This window comes from Pseudophryne corroboree, chromosome 2, assembly GCF_028390025.1.
Source record: "Pseudophryne corroboree isolate aPseCor3 chromosome 2, aPseCor3.hap2, whole genome shotgun sequence".
Taxonomy (NCBI): Eukaryota; Metazoa; Chordata; class Amphibia; order Anura; family Myobatrachidae; genus Pseudophryne; species Pseudophryne corroboree.
In genome coordinates, this window is record NC_086445.1 from 482,814,586 (window position 1) to 482,834,569 (window position 19,984).

A 19,984-nucleotide genomic window follows, 5' to 3' on the forward strand; every position below is an offset into this window, starting at 1 on the left:
AGCTGCGGACACCCCTTTCCGGGTGTCCGCAAATGCACAGAAGTACCTGAACATCGGATTGGCAACCATCGAATCCTCGCAATTTAGTGGAAAAGGGTACTTTGATCGAATTGGAAAGACTGTTGATTGGTAGCCATCGACCTCAAACGTCCATCCCTATGTCTTGTGAGCATGTACATAAATAGGTTGTGAAACAGAGGGTCTAATTCAGAGTTGTACGCAAACGCAGCCGTTTCCATACAACTGTGATGTTTGGTGATCTGTGACTGCGAGATTGCTCGCAGGGCCCCCTAAGCCTCAACATGATTCACATGCTGTGGCCAAAATGGTGTTATCCCACCCCTGCTTTGTAGGCTTGCCAAGGCCAGGGTCTGCGTCCTCCAGTGCAGAATTCCTGGTCTTGGCAGAGTGAAACCCCAGGCCATCCTGAGTAACCTGGTTGCTCAGATGGGCGATGTTCACGCAAGTGATCTAATGGCTGCTACTGCTTGCCGTACAACTTATAATCAGACCTAGAAACTCAGCACTTACACTGGACCAGGGCCATAACTAGGGGTCTGCGATCGGTGCTGCCCTGCAGTCAGTATTGCTGCAGCAGTGCCACCTGGAGTGCCCTTTGGATGCTTCAGGCAGGAGCCCTACAGTACGTACAACAGCTCGAAGCGTCCTCAGGGTGCTTTTGCATCCAAAGAGACAGCATCGGATCAATTGCGTAAACATCAACCGAGTACTCAGGATGGCCAGGCTGTTTGCGCTGCTGGGGCCAGGAAATTTGCATCAGATGATGCAGAGCCTGGCCTCGCCACTCCCAGAAAATAGAGGTACAACTTCCTGTTTTAGTGAAATCTACCCACCCCACACGTCTGCAGACTGTCCATCAGACTTGCGTCACAGAGGACACTGCGTGCGATCACACATGCGCCCACCATCGTAGACGTACATAAACCATTTGCTTTATGTACATCTTTGAATCAAGTCCTGCATACAGAGCAGTGGACATGATGCCGTGACAGAGGGTTGGACTGTCCAGCAGGGGCACAGGGGAAACCCTCGGCGGGCCCCACCTTCTCTTCTAGGGATCAGGTTCCAGATTGTGCACTTGAATGATAGATTACGCACATGTTGCCTTATAGTGCACAGGACTATGGTGTTTTTTCTGCATTACTGTTATTAATCTGGTACATTATTAAGCATGAACAAGCAGTTTTTACTATAAAATGATTAGCCAAGCCTCTGTGGCAGCTGGCCACCCCCCCCCCCCCCCCTCTGGAGACTGTCCACATCCTAAAATACGGTCCCCTACCATTGCAGTTCCCCGGTGGGCCCTTCATGCCCAAGGCAGACACTGCCGCGACAGGAGACTCGGGTGTATGGATGCAGTAGAGGGGGACACTGCCGTGACAGGAGTGCCAGGTGCCTATGTGCAGAGAAGGGGACAATGCCATGAGTCGTGACAGTTTTGCTTTTATTTTTTTGTGCTGGAGCTCAGAGCAGAGAGCTGCAGTGTTACATGGAGCACCACCTGCTGGCCATTCATGCAGAACTGCACTTGCCATATAGTGTTAAGAATACTTCCAGTTTGAAGTGACAATCCCCAAATAAGCTTCACTTGAAAATATTTTGAAGATATAAAGCCAGCTCAGTAATAGGGATAAATCACTACTAATGTGCCTGAATTTGCCACACAACAGGAATGGACATCAGAAAGCAATGATCCACAATCATCAATATTTTTTTTGTTCCCTCCAATTGACAGTCCTTTTCAATTTGATTCTGTAGAAGTGGAAACCATCGGCCCCTTTGTTCCGATGGCTTGTTCCTAATGTTTGGTGATGTCACCATGTCCCTTGCAGGGATCCTTTGACATGAGCACATTATCAATGTTTTTGGGCACATTGCATCATGCCACATGACAATAGCAGTACACATGGAGCCATAAGAAAATCTGTCATTAACAAGCATTAAAAACAACCACTCAGCTTGTAATCTCTTCCTCCATTTCTCCCATGATAGAAGAAAAGGAACGGTCATCAAAAGCAAACAGCAGCTACAATGAAGCAGCACTGAGAGCTCACTTCGCACTCAGAAAAGATTACTATTGCTCTTCCTCATGGTTGGTAGGTCTGGACACTTCAGAGCACATTTCCAAAAGTTAAAAACTATAGAAATGATCCCTGAAAGTATAGTCTTAACCATAACAGCCTAGCATTTTTACTGCTGTGGGAAGGAGAGTCTTTTTAATATAATGGAGATTTTTAAAATGATCTCACAGTTGAACATATCTTGAATATATCAGATAGTAAGAAACTATGCTGCCTTTAAAATGTGGACCAACGATGGACTCAGCTTTTCTTACAGAATGTATTCTTCTATGATTGTGCACTCACTTGCTCATCTGCATATTTAAGATACTCTGGCCAACCAGGAAGCACCTCTGAAACAGCCGAGACACAGCTTAAAGCAGCAACAACAGCCTCAGCTAATAACGGACTATGCACACAGAATGTCAGGATCACAAAACCAAACATATGTTATAGAGAAAAACAAAGTCTAAACACGTGCTTTTCTGGCATGGTGACAATTCTGCTTGGTAGATCACTAACGATCATGTTATATTTGCTGTGGGATGGGTGCTTTTGTTTCTGTTCCTCTACTGTTAGTTCATTTTACGCTGGGGGGATGTTCGATGCAACAGAACCTCATATGTAGGCTGGTATTTGAAGAGTAATAAGAGCGATAGATTACATAATATTAATGTAACAAAGATACTACCTTTTATATCTTTCTTTTATGACAAAAATGAGTAAACATGGGGAATAAACACGACAAATGACATACAAACCACCTCCTGCTTGCTTTTGGGTGTAATTTGTAATAAAACCATAAAGATATTCAAATGAACCATGTTAGTTTCACTGCTAGCCTTCATTTGGCATGGATTTCCTCTAAATGGTTTTCATATTAAAAAAAAGGGGGTTCCCCGAAATATGTACTGAAATGTTGCAACTACTCTACCTTACATCACAAATGCTTCCAAAATAATGTGTCCTCTGCTCCCCGGAAGGCTTCCCATCACGCCACAGCAGGTATGGACATCGGAAGCCTGGCATTAATTGGTTGCCGGGCTGATGACATCAAACGCAGCCATGCACATTGAATGATTGCAATGGTGTAACCATCAATTGCTTTACTGTGAACATGTGTAGAATCTTTCAGAGCTTTGTGCAAGCGTGCATTTACCTGAGCTGCGGACACCCCTTTCCGGGTGTCCGCAAATGCACAGAAGTACCTGAACATCGGATTGGCAACCATCGAATCCTCGCAATTTAGTGGAAAAGGGTACTTTGATCGAATTGGAAAGACTGTTGATTGGTAGCCATCGACCTCAAACGTCCATCCCTATGTCTTGTGAGCATGTACATAAATAGGTTGTGAAACAGAGGGTCTAATTCAGAGTCGTACGCAAACGCAGCCGTTTCCATACAACTGTGATGTTTGGTGATCTGTGACTGCGAGATTGCTCGCAGGGCCCCCTAAGCCTCAACATGATTCACATGCTGTGGCCAAAATGGTGTTATCCCACCCCTGTTTTGTAGGCTTGCCGAGGCCAGGGTCTGCGTCCTCCAGTGCAGAATTCCTGGTCTTGGCAGAGTGAAACCCCAGGCCATCCTGAGTAACCTGGTTGCTCAGATGGGCGATGTTCACGCAAGTGATCTAATGGCTGCTACTGCTTGCCGTACAACTTATAATCAGACCTAGAAACTCAGCACTTACACTGGACCAGGGCCATAACTAGGGGTCTGCGATCGGTGCTGCCCTGCAATCAGTATTGCTGCAGCAGTGCCACCTGGAGTGCCCTTTGGATGCTTCAGGCAGGAGCCCTACAGTACGTACAACAGCTCGAAGCGTCCTCAGGGTGCTTCTGCATCCAAAGAGACAGCATCGGATCAATTGCGTAAACATCAACCGAGTACTCAGGATGGCCAGGCTGTTTGCGCTGCTGGGGCCAGGAAATTTGCATCAGACGATGCAGAGCCTGGCCTCGCCACTCCCAGAAAATAGAGGTACAACTTCCTGTTTTAGTGAAATCTACCCACCCCACACGTCTGCAGACTGTCCATCAGACTTGCGTCACAGAGGACACTGCGTGCGATCACACATGCGCCCACCATCGTAGACGTACATAAACCATTTGCTTTATGTACATCTTTGAATCAAGTCCTGCATACAGAGCAGTGGACATGATGCCGTGACAGAGGGTTGGACTGTCCAGCAGGGGCACAGGGGAAACCCTCGGCGGGCCCCACCTTCTCTTCTAGGGATCAGGTTCCAGATTGTGCACTTGAATGATAGATTACGCACATGTTGCCTTATAGTGCACAGGACTATGGTGTTTTTTCTGCATTACTGTTATTAATCTGGTACATTATTAAGCATGAACAAGCAGTTTTTACTATAAAATGATTAGCCAAGCCTCTGTGGCAGCTGGCCACCCCCCCCCCCCCCCCCCTCTGGAGACTGTCCACATCCTAAAATACGGTCCCCTACCATTGCAGTTCCCCGGTGGGCCCTTCATGCCCAAGGCAGACACTGCCGCGACAGGAGACTCGGGTGTATGGATGCAGTAGAGGGGGACACTGCCGTGACAGGAGTGCCAGGTGCCTATGTGCAGAGAAGGGGACAATGCCATGAGTCGTGACAGTTTTGCTTTTATTTTTTTGTGCTGGAGCTCAGAGCAGAGAGCTGCAGTGTTACATGGAGCACCACCTGCTGGCCATTCATGCAGAACTGCACTTGCCATATAGTGTTAAGAATACTTCCAGTTTGAAGTGACAATCCCCAAATAAGCTTCACTTGAAAATATTTTGAAGATATAAAGCCAGCTCAGTAATAGGGATAAATCACTACTAATGTGCCTGAATTTGCCACACAACAGGAATGGACATCAGAAAGCAATGATCCACAATCATCAATATTTTTTTTGTTCCCTCCAATTGACAGTCCTTTTCAATTTGATTCTGTAGAAGTGGAAACCATCGGCCCCTTTGTTCCGATGGCTTGTTCCTAATGTTTGGTGATGTCACCATGTCCCTTGCAGGGATCCTTTGACATGAGCACATTATCAATGTTTTTGGGCACATCGCATCATGCCACATGACAATAGCAGTACACATGGAGCCATAAGAAAATCTGTCATTAACAAGCATTAAAAACAACCACTCAGCTTGTAATCTCTTCCTCCATTTCTCCCATGATAGAAGAAAAGGAACGGTCATCAAAAGCAAACAGCAGCTACAATGAAGCAGCACTGAGAGCTCACTTCGCACTCAGAAAAGATTACTATTGCTCTTCCTCATGGTTGGTAGGTCTGGACACTTTAGAGCACATTTCCAAAAGTTAAAAACTATAGAAATGATCCCTGAAAGTATAGTCTTAACCATAACAGCCTAGCATTTTTACTGCTGTGGGAAGGAGAGTCTTTTTAATATAATGGAGATTTTTAAAATGATCTCACAGTTGAACATATCTTGAATATATCAGATAGTAAGAAACTATGCTGCCTTTAAAATGTGGACCAACGATGGACTCAGCTTTTCTTACAGAATGTATTCTTCTATGATTGTGCACTCACTTGCTCATCTGCATATTTAAGATACTCTGGCCAACCAGGAAGCACCTCTGAAACAGCCGAGACACAGCTTAAAGCAGCAACAACAGCCTCAGCTAATAACGGACTATGCACACAGAATGTCAGGATCACAAAACCAAACATATGTTATAGAGAAAAACAAAGTCTAAACACGTGCTTTTCTGGCATGGTGACAATTCTGCTTGGTAGATCACTAACGATCATGTTATATTTGCTGTGGGATGGGTGCTTTTGTTTCTGTTCCTCTACTGTTAGTTCATTTTACGCTGGGGGGATGTTCGATGCAACAGAACCTCATATGTAGGCTGGTATTTGAAGAGTAATAAGAGCGATAGATTACATAATATTAATGTAACAAAGATACTACCTTTTATATCTTTCTTTTATGACAAAAATGAGTAAACATGGGGAATAAACACGACAAATGACATACAAACCACCTCCTGCTTGCTTTTGGGTGTAATTTGTAATAAAACCATAAAGATATTCAAATGAACCATGTTAGTTTCACTGCTAGCCTTCATTTGGCATGGATTTCCTCTAAATGGTTTTCATATTAAAAAAAAGGGGGTTCCCCGAAATATGTACTGAAATGTTGCAACTACTCTACCTTACATCACAAATGCTTCCAAAATAATGTGTCCTCTGCTCCCCGGAAGGCTTCCCATCACGCCACAGCAGGTATGGACATCGGAAGCCTGGCATTAATTGGTTGCCGGGCTGATGACATCAAACGCAGCCATGCACATTGAATGATTGCAATGGTGTAACCATCAATTGCTTTACTGTGAACATGTGTAGAATCTTTCAGAGCTTTGTGCAAGCGTGCATTTACCTGAGCTGCGGACACCCCTTTCCGGGTGTCCGCAAATGCACAGAAGTACCTGAACATCGGATTGGCAACCATCGAATCCTCGCAATTTAGTGGAAAAGGGTACTTTGATCGAATTGGAAAGACTGTTGATTGGTAGCCATCGACCTCAAACGTCCATCCCTATGTCTTGTGAGCATGTACATAAATAGGTTGTGAAACAGAGGGTCTAATTCAGAGTCGTACGCAAACGCAGCCGTTTCCATACAACTGTGATGTTTGGTGATCTGTGACTGCGAGATTGCTCGCAGGGCCCCCTAAGCCTCAACATGATTCACATGCTGTGGCCAAAATGGTGTTATCCCACCCCTGTTTTGTAGGCTTGCCGAGGCCAGGGTCTGCGTCCTCCAGTGCAGAATTCCTGGTCTTGGCAGAGTGAAACCCCAGGCCATCCTGAGTAACCTGGTTGCTCAGATGGGCGATGTTCACGCAAGTGATCTAATGGCTGCTACTGCTTGCCGTACAACTTATAATCAGACCTAGAAACTCAGCACTTACACTGGACCAGGGCCATAACTAGGGGTCTGCGATCGGTGCTGCCCTGCAATCAGTATTGCTGCAGCAGTGCCACCTGGAGTGCCCTTTGGATGCTTCAGGCAGGAGCCCTACAGTACGTACAACAGCTCGAAGCGTCCTCAGGGTGCTTCTGCATCCAAAGAGACAGCATCGGATCAATTGCGTAAACATCAACCGAGTACTCAGGATGGCCAGGCTGTTTGCGCTGCTGGGGCCAGGAAATTTGCATCAGACGATGCAGAGCCTGGCCTCGCCACTCCCAGAAAATAGAGGTACAACTTCCTGTTTTAGTGAAATCTACCCACCCCACACGTCTGCAGACTGTCCATCAGACTTGCGTCACAGAGGACACTGCGTGCGATCACACATGCGCCCACCATCGTAGACGTACATAAACCATTTGCTTTATGTACATCTTTGAATCAAGTCCTGCATACAGAGCAGTGGACATGATGCCGTGACAGAGGGTTGGACTGTCCAGCAGGGGCACAGGGGAAACCCTCGGCGGGCCCCACCTTCTCTTCTAGGGATCAGGTTCCAGATTGTGCACTTGAATGATAGATTACGCACATGTTGCCTTATAGTGCACAGGACTATGGTGTTTTTTCTGCATTACTGTTATTAATCTGGTACATTATTAAGCATGAACAAGCAGTTTTTACTATAAAATGATTAGCCAAGCCTCTGTGGCAGCTGGCCACCCCCCCCCCCCCCCCCCTCTGGAGACTGTCCACATCCTAAAATACGGTCCCCTACCATTGCAGTTCCCCGGTGGGCCCTTCATGCCCAAGGCAGACACTGCCGCGACAGGAGACTCGGGTGTATGGATGCAGTAGAGGGGGACACTGCCGTGACAGGAGTGCCAGGTGCCTATGTGCAGAGAAGGGGACAATGCCATGAGTCGTGACAGTTTTGCTTTTATTTTTTTGTGCTGGAGCTCAGAGCAGAGAGCTGCAGTGTTACATGGAGCACCACCTGCTGGCCATTCATGCAGAACTGCACTTGCCATATAGTGTTAAGAATACTTCCAGTTTGAAGTGACAATCCCCAAATAAGCTTCACTTGAAAATATTTTGAAGATATAAAGCCAGCTCAGTAATAGGGATAAATCACTACTAATGTGCCTGAATTTGCCACACAACAGGAATGGACATCAGAAAGCAATGATCCACAATCATCAATATTTTTTTTGTTCCCTCCAATTGACAGTCCTTTTCAATTTGATTCTGTAGAAGTGGAAACCATCGGCCCCTTTGTTCCGATGGCTTGTTCCTAATGTTTGGTGATGTCACCATGTCCCTTGCAGGGATCCTTTGACATGAGCACATTATCAATGTTTTTGGGCACATCGCATCATGCCACATGACAATAGCAGTACACATGGAGCCATAAGAAAATCTGTCATTAACAAGCATTAAAAACAACCACTCAGCTTGTAATCTCTTCCTCCATTTCTCCCATGATAGAAGAAAAGGAACGGTCATCAAAAGCAAACAGCAGCTACAATGAAGCAGCACTGAGAGCTCACTTCGCACTCAGAAAAGATTACTATTGCTCTTCCTCATGGTTGGTAGGTCTGGACACTTTAGAGCACATTTCCAAAAGTTAAAAACTATAGAAATGATCCCTGAAAGTATAGTCTTAACCATAACAGCCTAGCATTTTTACTGCTGTGGGAAGGAGAGTCTTTTTAATATAATGGAGATTTTTAAAATGATCTCACAGTTGAACATATCTTGAATATATCAGATAGTAAGAAACTATGCTGCCTTTAAAATGTGGACCAACGATGGACTCAGCTTTTCTTACAGAATGTATTCTTCTATGATTGTGCACTCACTTGCTCATCTGCATATTTAAGATACTCTGGCCAACCAGGAAGCACCTCTGAAACAGCCGAGACACAGCTTAAAGCAGCAACAACAGCCTCAGCTAATAACGGACTATGCACACAGAATGTCAGGATCACAAAACCAAACATATGTTATAGAGAAAAACAAAGTCTAAACACGTGCTTTTCTGGCATGGTGACAATTCTGCTTGGTAGATCACTAACGATCATGTTATATTTGCTGTGGGATGGGTGCTTTTGTTTCTGTTCCTCTACTGTTAGTTCATTTTACGCTGGGGGGATGTTCGATGCAACAGAACCTCATATGTAGGCTGGTATTTGAAGAGTAATAAGAGCGATAGATTACATAATATTAATGTAACAAAGATACTACCTTTTATATCTTTCTTTTATGACAAAAATGAGTAAACATGGGGAATAAACACGACAAATGACATACAAACCACCTCCTGCTTGCTTTTGGGTGTAATTTGTAATAAAACCATAAAGATATTCAAATGAACCATGTTAGTTTCACTGCTAGCCTTCATTTGGCATGGATTTCCTCTAAATGGTTTTCATATTAAAAAAAAGGGGGTTCCCCGAAATATGTACTGAAATGTTGCAACTACTCTACCTTACATCACAAATGCTTCCAAAATAATGTGTCCTCTGCTCCCCGGAAGGCTTCCCATCACGCCACAGCAGGTATGGACATCGGAAGCCTGGCATTAATTGGTTGCCGGGCTGATGACATCAAACGCAGCCATGCACATTGAATGATTGCAATGGTGTAACCATCAATTGCTTTACTGTGAACATGTGTAGAATCTTTCAGAGCTTTGTGCAAGCGTGCATTTACCTGAGCTGCGGACACCCCTTTCCGGGTGTCCGCAAATGCACAGAAGTACCTGAACATCGGATTGGCAACCATCGAATCCTCGCAATTTAGTGGAAAAGGGTACTTTGATCGAATTGGAAAGACTGTTGATTGGTAGCCATCGACCTCAAACGTCCATCCCTATGTCTTGTGAGCATGTACATAAATAGGTTGTGAAACAGAGGGTCTAATTCAGAGTCGTACGCAAACGCAGCCGTTTCCATACAACTGTGATGTTTGGTGATCTGTGACTGCGAGATTGCTCGCAGGGCCCCCTAAGCCTCAACATGATTCACATGCTGTGGCCAAAATGGTGTTATCCCACCCCTGTTTTGTAGGCTTGCCGAGGCCAGGGTCTGCGTCCTCCAGTGCAGAATTCCTGGTCTTGGCAGAGTGAAACCCCAGGCCATCCTGAGTAACCTGGTTGCTCAGATGGGCGATGTTCACGCAAGTGATCTAATGGCTGCTACTGCTTGCCGTACAACTTATAATCAGACCTAGAAACTCAGCACTTACACTGGACCAGGGCCATAACTAGGGGTCTGCGATCGGTGCTGCCCTGCAATCAGTATTGCTGCAGCAGTGCCACCTGGAGTGCCCTTTGGATGCTTCAGGCAGGAGCCCTACAGTACGTACAACAGCTCGAAGCGTCCTCAGGGTGCTTCTGCATCCAAAGAGACAGCATCGGATCAATTGCGTAAACATCAACCGAGTACTCAGGATGGCCAGGCTGTTTGCGCTGCTGGGGCCAGGAAATTTGCATCAGACGATGCAGAGCCTGGCCTCGCCACTCCCAGAAAATAGAGGTACAACTTCCTGTTTTAGTGAAATCTACCCACCCCACACGTCTGCAGACTGTCCATCAGACTTGCGTCACAGAGGACACTGCGTGCGATCACACATGCGCCCACCATCGTAGACGTACATAAACCATTTGCTTTATGTACATCTTTGAATCAAGTCCTGCATACAGAGCAGTGGACATGATGCCGTGACAGAGGGTTGGACTGTCCAGCAGGGGCACAGGGGAAACCCTCGGCGGGCCCCACCTTCTCTTCTAGGGATCAGGTTCCAGATTGTGCACTTGAATGATAGATTACGCACATGTTGCCTTATAGTGCACAGGACTATGGTGTTTTTTCTGCATTACTGTTATTAATCTGGTACATTATTAAGCATGAACAAGCAGTTTTTACTATAAAATGATTAGCCAAGCCTCTGTGGCAGCTGGCCACCCCCCCCCCCCCCTCTGGAGACTGTCTACATCCTAAAATACGGTCCCCTACCATTGCAGTTCCCCGGTGGGCCCTTCATGCCCAAGGCAGACACTGCCGCGACAGGAGACTCGGGTGTATGGATGCAGTAGAGGGGGACACTGCCGTGACAGGAGTGCCAGGTGCCTATGTGCAGAGAAGGGGACAATGCCATGAGTCGTGACAGTTTTGCTTTTATTTTTTTGTGCTGGAGCTCAGAGCAGAGAGCTGCAGTGTTACATGGAGCACCACCTGCTGGCCATTCATGCAGAACTGCACTTGCCATATAGTGTTAAGAATACTTCCAGTTTGAAGTGACAATCCCCAAATAAGCTTCACTTGAAAATATTTTGAAGATATAAAGCCAGCTCAGTAATAGGGATAAATCACTACTAATGTGCCTGAATTTGCCACACAACAGGAATGGACATCAGAAAGCAATGATCCACAATCATCAATATTTTTTTTGTTCCCTCCAATTGACAGTCCTTTTCAATTTGATTCTGTAGAAGTGGAAACCATCGGCCCCTTTGTTCCGATGGCTTGTTCCTAATGTTTGGTGATGTCACCATGTCCCTTGCAGGGATCCTTTGACATGAGCACATTATCAATGTTTTTGGGCACATCGCATCATGCCACATGACAATAGCAGTACACATGGAGCCATAAGAAAATCTGTCATTAACAAGCATTAAAAACAACCACTCAGCTTGTAATCTCTTCCTCCATTTCTCCCATGATAGAAGAAAAGGAACGGTCATCAAAAGCAAACAGCAGCTACAATGAAGCAGCACTGAGAGCTCACTTCGCGCTCAGAAAAGATTACTATTGCTCTTCCTCATGGTTGGTAGGTCTGGACACTTTAGAGCACATTTCCAAAAGTTAAAAACTATAGAAATGATCCCTGAAAGTATAGTCTTAACCATAACAGCCTAGCATTTTTACTGCTGTGGGAAGGAGAGTCTTTTTAATATAATGGAGATTTTTAAAATGATCTCACAGTTGAACATATCTTGAAGATAGTAAGAAACTATGCTGCCTTTAAAATGTGGACCAACGATGGACTCAGCTTTTCTTACAGAATGTATTCTTCTATGATTGTGCACTCACTTGCTCATCTGCATATTTAAGATACTCTGGCCAACCAGGAAGCACCTCTGAAACAGCCGAGACACAGCTTAAAGCAGCAACAACAGCCTCAGCTAATAACGGACTATGCACACAGAATGTCAGGATCACAAAACCAAACATATGTTATAGAGAAAAACAAAGTCTAAACACGTGCTTTTCTGGCATGGTGACAATTCTGCTTGGTAGATCACTAACGATCATGTTATATTTGCTGTGGGATGGGTGCTTTTGTTTCTGTTCCTCTACTGTTAGTTCATTTTACGCTGGGGGGATGTTCGATGCAACAGAACCTCATATGTAGGCTGGTATTTGAAGAGTAATAAGAGCGATAGATTACATAATATTAATGTAACAAAGATACTACCTTTTATATCTTTCTTTTATGACAAAAATGAGTAAACATGGGGAATAAACACGACAAATGACATACAAACCACCTCCTGCTTGCTTTTGGGTGTAATTTGTAATAAAACCATAAAGATATTCAAATGAACCATGTTAGTTTCACTGCTAGCCTTCATTTGGCATGGATTTCCTCTAAATGGTTTTCATATTAAAAAAAAGGGGGTTCCCTGAAATATGTACTGAAATGTTGCAACTACTCTACCTTACATCACAAATGCTTCCAAAATAATGTGTCCTCTGCTCCCCGGAAGGCTTTCCATCACGCCACAGCAGGTATGGACATCGGAAGCCTGGCATTAATTGGTTGCCGGCTGATGACATCAAACGCAGCCATGCACATTGAATGATTGCAATGGTGTAACCATCAATTGCTTTACTGTGAACATGTGTAGAATCTTTCAGAGCTTTGTGCAAGCGTGCATTTACCTGAGCTGCGGACACCCCTTTCCGGGTGTCCGCAAATGCACAGAAGTACCTGAACATCGGATTGGCAACCATCGAATCCTCGCAATTTAGTGGAAAAGGGTACTTTGATCGAATTGGAAAGACTGTTGATTGGTAGCCATCGACCTCAAACGTCCATCCCTATGTCTTGTGAGCATGTACATAAATAGGTTGTGAAACAGAGGGTCTAATTCAGAGTTGTACGCAAACGCAGCCGTTTCCATACAACTGTGATGTTTGGTGATCTGTGACTGCGAGATTGCTCGCAGGGCCCCCTAAGCCTCAACATGATTCACATGCTGTGGCCAAAATGGTGTTATCCCACCCCTGTTTTGTAGGCTTGCCGAGGCCAGGGTCTGCGTCCTCCAGTGCAGAATTCCTGGTCTTGGCAGAGTGAAACCCAAGGCCATCCTGAGTAACCTGGTTGCTCAGATGGGCGATGTTCACGCAAGTGATCTAATGGCTGCTACTGCTTGCCGTACAACTTATAATCAGACCTAGAAACTTAGCACTTACACTGGACCAGGGCCATAACTAGGGGTCTGCGATCGGTGCTGCCCTGCAGTCAGTATTGCTGCAGCAGTGCCACCTGGAGTGCCCTTTGGATGCTTCAGGCAGGAGCCCTACAGTACGTACAACAGCTCGAAGCGTCCTCAGGGTGCTTCTGCATCCAAAGAGACAGCATCGGATCAATTGCGTAAACATCAACCGAGTACTCAGGATGGCCAGGCTGTTTGCGCTGCTGGGGCCAGGAAATTTGCATCAGACGATGCAGAGCCTGGCCTCGCCACTCCCAGAAAATAGAGGTACAACTTCCTGTTTTAGTGAAATCTACCCACCCCACACGTCTGCAGACTGTCCATCAGACTTGCGTCACAGAGGACACTGCGTGCGATCACACATGCGCCCACCATCGTAGACGTACATAAACCATTTGCTTTATGTACATCTTTGAATCAAGTCCTGCATACAGAGCAGTGGACATGATGCCGTGACAGAGGGTTGGACTGTCCAGCAGGGGCACAGGGGAAACCCTCGGCGGGCCCCACCTTCTCTTCTAGGGATCAGGTTCCAGATTGTGCACTTGAATGATAGATTACGCACATGTTGCCTTATAGTGCACAGGACTATGGTGTTTTTTCTGCATTACTGTTATTAATCTGGTACATTATTAAGCATGAACAAGCAGTTTTTACTATAAAATGATTAGCCAAGCCTCTGTGGCAGCTGGCCACCCCCCCCCCCTCTGGAGACTGTCCACATCCTAAAATACGGTCCCCTACCATTGCAGTTCCCCGGTGGGCCCTTCATGCCCAAGGCAGACACTGCCGCGACAGGAGACTCGGGTGTATGGATGCAGTAGAGGGGGACACTGCCGTGACAGGAGTGCCAGGTGCCTATGTGCAGAGAAGGGGACAATGCCATGAGTCGTGACAGTTTTGCTTTTATTTTTTTGTGCTGGAGCTCAGAGCAGAGAGCTGCAGTGTTACATGGAGCACCACCTGCTGGCCATTCATGCAGAACTGCACTTGCCATATAGTGTTAAGAATACTTCCAGTTTGAAGTGACAATCCCCAAATAAGCTTCACTTGAAAATATTTTGAAGATATAAAGCCAGCTCAGTAATAGGGATAAATCACTACTAATGTGCCTGAATTTGCCACACAACAGGAATGGACATCAGAAAGCAATGATCCACAATCATCAATATTTTTTTTGTTCCCTCCAATTGACAGTCCTTTTCAATTTGATTCTGTAGAAGTGGAAACCATTGGCCCCTTTGTTCCGATGGCTTGTTCCTAATGTTTGGTGATGTCACCATGTCCCTTGCAGGGATCCTTTGACATGAGCACATTATCAATGTTTTTGGGCACATTGCATCATGCCACATGACAATAGCAGTACACATGGAGCCATAAGAAAATCTGTCATTAACAAGCATTAAAAACAACCACTCAGCTTGTAATCTCTTCCTCCATTTCTCCCATGATAGAAGAAAAGGAACGGCCATCAAAAGCAAACAGCAGCTACAATGAAGCAGCACTGAGAGCTCACTTCGCGCTCAGAAAAGATTACTATTGCTCTTCCTCATGATTGGTAGGTCTGGACACTTTAGAGCACATTTCCAAAAGTTAAAAACTATCGAAATGATCCCTGAAAGTATAGTCTTAACCATAACAGCCTAGCATTTTTACTGCTGTGGGAAGGAGAGTCTTTTTAATATAATGGAGATTTTTAAAATGATCTCACAGTTGAACATATCTTGAAGATAGTAAGAAACTATGCTGCCTTTAAAATGTGGACCAACGATGGACTCAGCTTTTCTTATAGAATGTATTCTTCTATGATTGTGCACTCACTTGCTCATCTGCATATTTAAGATACTCTGGCCAACCAGGAAGCACCTCTGAAACAGCCGAGACACAGCTTAAAGCAGCAACAACAGCCTCAGCTAATAACGGACTATGCACACAGAATGTCAGGATCACAAAACCAAACATATGTTATAGAGAAAAACAAAGTCTAAACACGTGCTTTTCTGGCATGGTGACAATTCTGCTTGGTAGATCACTAACGATCATGTTATATTTGCTGTGGGATGGGTGCTTTTGTTTCTGTTCCTCTACTGTTAGTTCATTTTACGCTGGGGGGATGTTCGATGCAACAGAACCTCATATGTAGGCTGGTATTTGAAGAGTAATAAGAGCGATAGATTACATAATATTAATGTAACAAAGATACTACCTTTTATATCTTTCTTTTATGACAAAAATGAGTAAACATGGGGAATAAACACGACAAATGACATACAAACCACCTCCTGCTTGCTTTTGGGTGTAATTTGTAATAAAACCATAAAGATATTCAAATGAACCATGTTAGTTTCACTGCTAGCCTTCATTTGGCATGGATTTCCTCTAAATGGTTTTCATATTAAAAAAAAGGGGGTTCCCCGAAATATGTACTGAAATGTTGCAACTACTCTACCTTACATCACAAATGCTTCCAAAATAATGTGTCCTCTGCTCCCCGGAAGGCTTCCCATCACGCCACAGCAGGTATGGACATCGGAAGCCTGGCATTAATTGGTTGCCGGGCTGATGACATCAAACGCAGCCATGCACATTGAATGATTGCAATGGTGTAACCATCAATTGCTTTACTGTGAACATGTGTAGAATCTTTCAGAGCTTTGTGCAAGCGTGCATTTACCTGAGCTGCGGACACCCCTTTCCGGGTGTCCGCAAATGCACAGAAGTACCTGAACATCGGATTGGCAACCATCGAATCCTCGCAATTTAGTGGAAAAGGGTACTTTGATCGAATTGGAAAGACTGTTGATTGGTAGCCATCGACCTCAAACGTCCATCCCTATGTCTTGTGAGCATGTACATAAATAGGTTGTGAAACAGAGGGTCTAATTCAGAGTTGTACGCAAACGCAGCCGTTTCCATACAACTGTGATGTTTGGTGATCTGTGACTGCGAGATTGCTCGCAGGGCCCCCTAAGCCTCAACATGATTCACATGCTGTGGCCAAAATGGTGTTATCCCACCCCTGTTTTGTAGGCTTGCCGAGGCCAGGGTCTGCGTCCTCCAGTGCAGAATTCCTGGTCTTGGCAGAGTGAAACCCCAGGCCATCCTGAGTAACCTGGTTGCTCAGATGGGCGATGTTCACGCAAGTGATCTAATGGCTGCTACTGCTTGCCGTACAACTTATAATCAGACCTAGAAACTCAGCACTTACACTGGACCAGGGCCATAACTAGGGGTCTGCGATCGGTGCTGCCCTGCAGTCAGTATTGCTGCAGCAGTGCCACCTGGAGTGCCCTTTGGATGCTTCAGGCAGGAGCCCTACAGTACGTACAACAGCTCGAAGCGTCCTCAGGGTGCTTCTGCATCCAAAGAGACAGCATCGGATCAATTGCGTAAACATCAACCGAGCACTCAGGATGGCCAGGCTGTTTGCGCTGCTGGGGCCAGGAAATTTGCATCAGACGATGCAGAGCCTGGCCTCGCCACTCCCAGAAAATAGAGGTACAACTTCCTGTTTTAGTGAAATCTACCCACCCCACACGTCTGCAGACTGTCCATCAGACTTGCGTCACAGAGGACACTGCGTGCGATCACACATGCGCCCACCATCGTAGACGTACATAAACCATTTGCTTTATGTACATCTTTGAATCAAGTCCTGCATACAGAGCAGTGGACATGATGCCGTGACAGAGGGTTGGACTGTCCAGCAGGGGCACAGGGGAAACCCTCGGCGGGCCCCACCTTCTCTTCTAGGGATCAGGTTCCAGATTGTGCACTTGAATGATAGATTACGCACATGTTGCCTTATAGTGCACAGGACTATGGTGTTTTTTCTGCATTACTGTTATTAATCTGGTACATTATTAAGCATGAACAAGCAGTTTTTACTATAAAATGATTAGCCAAGCCTCTGTGGCAGCTGGCCACCCCCCCCTCTGGAGACTGTCCACATCCTAAAATACGGTCCCCTACCATTGCAGTTCCCCGGTGGGCCCTTCATGCCCAAGGCAGACACTGCCGCGACAGGAGACTCGGGTGTATGGATGCAGTAGAGGGGGACACTGCCGTGACAGGAGTGCCAGGTGCCTATGTGCAGAGAAGGGGACAATGCCATGAGTCGTGACAGTTTTGCTTTTATTTTTTTGTGCTGGAGCTCAGAGCAGAGAGCTGCAGTGTTACATGGAGCACCACCTGCTGGCCATTCATGCAGAACTGCACTTGCCATATAGTGTTAAGAATACTTCCAGTTTGAAGTGACAATCCCCAAATAAGCTTCACTTGAAAATATTTTGAAGATATAAAGCCAGCTCAGTAATAGGGATAAATCACTACTAATGTGCCTGAATTTGCCACACAACAGGAATGGACATCAGAAAGCAATGATCCACAATCATCAATATTTTTTTTGTTCCCTCCAATTGACAGTCCTTTTCAATTTGATTCTGTAGAAGTGGAAACCATTGGCCCCTTTGTTCCGATGGCTTGTTCCTAATGTTTGGTGATGTCACCATGTCCCTTGCAGGGATCCTTTGACATGAGCACATTATCAATGTTTTTGGGCACATTGCATCATGCCACATGACAATAGCAGTACACATGGAGCCATAAGAAAATCTGTCATTAACAAGCATTAAAAACAACCACTCAGCTTGTAATCTCTTCCTCCATTTCTCCCATGATAGAAGAAAAGGAACGGCCATCAAAAGCAAACAGCAGCTACAATGAAGCAGCACTGAGAGCTCACTTCGCGCTCAGAAAAGATTACTATTGCTCTTCCTCATGATTGGTAGGTCTGGACACTTTAGAGCACATTTCCAAAAGTTAAAAACTATAGAAATGATCCCTGAAAGTATAGTCTTAACCATAACAGCCTAGCATTTTTACTGCTGTGGGAAGGAGAGTCTTTTTAATATAATGGAGATTTTTAAAATGATCTCACAGTTGAACATATCTTGAAGATAGTAAGAAACTATGCTGCCTTTAAAATGTGGACCAACGATGGACTCAGCTTTTCTTATAGAATGTATTCTTCTATGATTGTGCACTCACTTGCTCATCTGCATATTTAAGATACTCTGGCCAACCAGGAAGCACCTCTGAAACAGCCGAGACACAGCTTAAAGCAGCAACAACAGCCTCAGCTAATAACGGACTATGCACACAGAATGTCAGGATCACAAAACCAAACATATGTTATAGAGAAAAACAAAGTCTAAACACGTGCTTTTCTGGCATGGTGACAATTCTGCTTGGTAGATCACTAACGATCATGTTATATTTGCTGTGGGATGGGTGCTTTTGTTTCTGTTCCTCTACTGTTAGTTCATTTTACGCTGGGGGGATGTTCGATGCAACAGAACCTCATATGTAGGCTGGTATTTGAAGAGTAATAAGAGCGATAGATTACATAATATTAATGTAACAAAGATACTACCTTTTATATCTTTCTTTTATGACAAAAATGAGTAAACATGGGGAATAAACACGACAAATGACATACAAACCACCTCCTGCTTGCTTTTGGGTGTAATTTGTAATAAAACCATAAAGATATTCAAATGAACCATGTTAGTTTCACTGCTAGCCTTCATTTGGCATGGATTTCCTCTAAATGGTTTTCATATTAAAAAAAAGGGGGTTCCCCGAAATATGTACTGAAATGTTGCAACTACTCTACCTTACATCACAAATGCTTCCAAAATAATGTGTCCTCTGCTCCCCGGAAGGCTTCCCATCACGCCACAGCAGGTATGGACATCGGAAGCCTGGCATTAATTGGTTGCCGGGCTGATGACATCAAACGCAGCCATGCACATTGAATGATTGCAATGGTGTAACCATCAATTGCTTTACTGTGAACATGTGTAGAATCTTTCAGAGCTTTGTGCAAGCGTGCATTTACCTGAGCTGCGGACACCCCTTTCCGGGTGTCCGCAAATGCACAGAAGTACCTGAACATCGGATTGGCAACCATCGAATCCTCGCAATTTAGTGGAAAAGGGTACTTTGATCGAATTGGAAAGACTGTTGATTGGTAGCCATCGACCTCAAACGTCCATCCCTATGTCTTGTGAGCATGTACATAAATAGGTTGTGAAACAGAGGGTCTAATTCAGAGTTGTACGCAAACGCAGCCGTTTCCATACAACTGTGATGTTTGGTGATCTGTGACTGCGAGATTGCTCGCAGGGCCCCCTAAGCCTCAACATGATTCACATGCTGTGGCCAAAATGGTGTTATCCCACCCCTGTTTTGTAGGCTTGCCGAGGCCAGGGTCTGCGTCCTCCAGTGCAGAATTCCTGGTCTTGGCAGAGTGAAACCCCAGGCCATCCTGAGTAACCTGGTTGCTCAGATGGGCGATGTTCACGCAAGTGATCTAATGGCTGCTACTGCTTGCCGTACAACTTATAATCAGACCTAGAAACTCAGCACTTACACTGGACCAGGGCCATAACTAGGGGTCT

General features: G+C 45.1%; 6 non-coding genes across 6 annotated transcripts; all 6 read right to left on the minus strand.

Moving 5' to 3' along the window:
* Positions 1 to 1,970: 1,970 nt before the first annotated feature.
* On the minus strand, positions 1,971 to 2,190 carry LOC135053000 (small nucleolar RNA U3). Its single transcript, XR_010242411.1, has one exon. It is a non-coding gene; the product is annotated as a small nucleolar RNA U3 (small nucleolar RNA).
* Positions 2,191 to 5,215: 3,025 nt separating this feature from the next.
* Positions 5,216 to 5,435, minus strand: LOC135052982 (small nucleolar RNA U3). The gene has a single exon (XR_010242396.1). It is a non-coding gene; the product is annotated as a small nucleolar RNA U3 (small nucleolar RNA).
* A 3,025-nt stretch (positions 5,436 to 8,460) lies between these two features.
* LOC135052983 (small nucleolar RNA U3) lies at positions 8,461 to 8,680 on the minus strand. Its single transcript, XR_010242397.1, has one exon. It is a non-coding gene; the product is annotated as a small nucleolar RNA U3 (small nucleolar RNA).
* Positions 8,681 to 11,701: 3,021 nt separating this feature from the next.
* Positions 11,702 to 11,921, minus strand: LOC135052944 (small nucleolar RNA U3). Its single transcript, XR_010242364.1, has one exon. It is a non-coding gene; the product is annotated as a small nucleolar RNA U3 (small nucleolar RNA).
* A 3,010-nt stretch (positions 11,922 to 14,931) lies between these two features.
* LOC135053053 (small nucleolar RNA U3) lies at positions 14,932 to 15,151 on the minus strand. Its single transcript, XR_010242454.1, has one exon. It is a non-coding gene; the product is annotated as a small nucleolar RNA U3 (small nucleolar RNA).
* Positions 15,152 to 18,159: 3,008 nt separating this feature from the next.
* LOC135053036 (small nucleolar RNA U3) lies at positions 18,160 to 18,379 on the minus strand. Its single transcript, XR_010242440.1, has one exon. It is a non-coding gene; the product is annotated as a small nucleolar RNA U3 (small nucleolar RNA).
* Positions 18,380 to 19,984: the final 1,605 nt, after the last annotated feature.